Source organism: Lepus europaeus, unplaced genomic scaffold (assembly GCF_033115175.1).
Source record: "Lepus europaeus isolate LE1 unplaced genomic scaffold, mLepTim1.pri SCAFFOLD_30, whole genome shotgun sequence".
NCBI classification, from domain to species: Eukaryota; Metazoa; Chordata; class Mammalia; order Lagomorpha; family Leporidae; genus Lepus; species Lepus europaeus.
In genome coordinates this window covers 8,027,839-8,030,459 of record NW_026909177.1, presented here as the reverse complement: position 1 = coordinate 8,030,459, position 2,621 = coordinate 8,027,839, and the positions used below count along the sequence as shown (strand labels likewise).

Below are 2,621 nucleotides of genomic sequence, written 5' to 3'. Positions count from 1 at the left end.
GGGATTGGAGAAGCAGAGTCATTATACTTTCATATAAAGTATCTCCTACATGCTCCTAAGACTTGTGGTTTGATAGGTTTTCTCATTCTGTGCTCCATATCTCTTAATTTTAAAAATATCTCAACTTCGAATGGAACAGGCGTCGCCGGGGCGAGGACCCCAACTCATCCGGCGCGGTCCCACGGCTTCAGGCAGGGGCCCTGGGGCTGCGGGCCGGGGACGCCCAAGATGGCGGCCAGCAGCGGGGAGGGCGACCCCGCTCGCGGGTCTGGTCCGGGTTCCGCCCAGACCCTGGCGCCACCCCAGCCGCTTCAACTCCCTCCCCGCCCTGCCTCCGCCTCCGGCCCCGACACCGCCCCCAGGCCCTAGGCCCCCACCCGCGCTGCCCGCCGAGCGCCTCAGCCTCGTTCGCCTCGGGGAGCCGCCGGCCATGCCCGCGGGGCTGGACGCCGGGGCGACCGCGTCTGCTTCAACCTGGGCCGCGAGCTGAACTTCTACCAGGCCCGCCGCCGCGGGAGTCAGTGGTCTATCGACCTCAAGAAGCCCACGGACAAGTGGATCTACAAGGGCACGCAGCCCACCTGCCAGGACTTCAGCCAGTTCGCCGGCGCCACGGAGACCATCTCCCTGCTGGTGGGCTTCCCAGCCGGCCAGGTGCAGTACCTGGACTTCAAGGAGGACACCAGCAAGCTCTTCAACGAGGAGCGGCTGATTGACAAGACCAAGGTGACCTATCTGAAGTGGCTGCCCGAGTCTGAGAGCCTGTTCCTGGCCTCGCACGCCCGCGGCCACCTGTACCTGTGCACGTCAGCCATCGTGTGCCTCGGCGCCGGCGGTACAGCCTGCTGAGGCAGGGCGAGGGCTTCGCCGCCTATGCCGCCGAAAGCAAGGCCCTGGCAACCCGCTGGCCAAGTGGGCGGTGGGTGAGGGGCCCCTCAACAAGTTTGCCTTCTCGTCCGACAGCCGGCACCTGGCCTGCGTCAGCCAGGATGGCTGCCAGCGCGTTTTCCACTTGGGCTCCATGCTTCTGCGTGGGCTCATGATGAGCTACTTGGGCAGGCTGCTGTGTGTGTGTGCTGGAGCCCGGACGGCTGCTACATGGTGACAGGCGGCGAAGATGACTTGGTCACCGTGTGGTCCTTCACCGAGGGTCGCGTGGTGGCCCGTGGCCATGGCCACAAGTCCTGGGTCAACACTGTAGCCTTTAACCTCTACACCACGTGGGCAGGCGGAGGAGGTGGCGGCATCCGGCGGTGATGGGGAGGGGGGCAGCAAGGAGGAGGGGGAGGTCGTGGCCGGGTGCCCAGGCTCTGCCGGACGCATCCCACTCTCTCCGCTGCCCAAAGCCGGCTCTATCACCTACCACTTAGGCTAGGCTGGCCAGGACATGCAGATCTGTCTCTGGGACCTCACCAAAGATGTGCTGTACCCACACCCACCCCTGGCCCGTACCCGCACCCTCCCTGGCACTATGCCAGCAGCCGCTGGCAGCTCGCGGGCCGGCTAGCCTGGCCCGGGGCCCCTGCCTGGCTCGCTGTCCTTCTCCAACAGCCTCCCGTACCCGGCAGGTGGTGGCAAGACCGGGGGCACGGGCAAGGTGGCAGCAGAGCCCGGCACGCACTTCAGCATCTGCTGCTTCGCCAAGCTTACGCTGCAGGAGTGGCGGGACTGGGGGATCCAAGAAAGAGCACAAGTGCTACCATAGCCTGGGCAACATCAGCCACAGGGGCGGCGGCGGCAGGGACAAGCCCAGTGGTCCCGCGCCGCAGCTGCCTGGACCCTGCCAAGGTGCTAGGCACCACGCTGTGCCCTCGGATCCACGAGGTGCTGCTGCTGGAGCCCTTGGTTTGCAAGAAGATCGCACAGGAGCGGCTCACGGTGCTGCTCTTCCTGGAGGACTGCATTATCACCGCCTGCCAGGAGGGCCTCGTCTGCACCTGGGCCCGGCCAGACAGGGCAGAGGGGACCCGTTTCCCCTTCTCCTCTCCACCTGCCACTTCCTCATCGTCTGTGTCAGAGCTCACCAGAGGCTTTACTGCATAGAGGTGCCAGCTGCCGGCCGGAAGCTCCTCCCAACCAGGCAACTCCCCAAGTGGCACAGTGGTGAGAAACTGTGGATGCTGGGGTCCCTGCACTGTGCCCCAGCCTCCTGGCTACAATCTTTCCTGCTGACCCCATGGATTGCCTCATTAACAAGACTAACCAGGACAAATAAAAAAATATTTCAACTTCATTTCTTCAGCTATCCTCAGATTTCCTATGTCAATGATTCTCCCTTCAATCTAGAAAGATAAAGATCCAATGATCAAAGTGTTTGTGGATTCTTCACTGACTTCTGAAAGACCGATATGATAAGAGTGTTCCCTTCCCTCTAAATGCCTCTGAAATTTGTTTCTTAAAATATTTTTCTCTTTTTTCTTTTTGATAACTTCTTTTTTATAAGTTTTATAATTTTATTGAAATGTACAGTTTCAATGGACTTTTGGCCACCAATGGAAATATACTAGCAGTAAAAAAACATTGGCAGTGGAATGTGACAACTGTCCTCTGGGGATTAAAGCTGAATACAGAGTGATAAGGAAGTGAGCAATCCAAGACATAAGGGCAGTAGTCTGGCCAAA

The 2,621-nt window shown here is 60.1% G+C and overlaps 1 pseudogene; it reads left to right on the top strand.

The window, feature by feature from the left end:
• The first annotated feature begins 228 nt into the window (after positions 1–228).
• Positions 229–2,352, top strand: LOC133754899 (dystrophia myotonica WD repeat-containing protein-like; annotated as a pseudogene).
• The last annotated feature ends 269 nt before the right edge of the window (positions 2,353–2,621 follow it).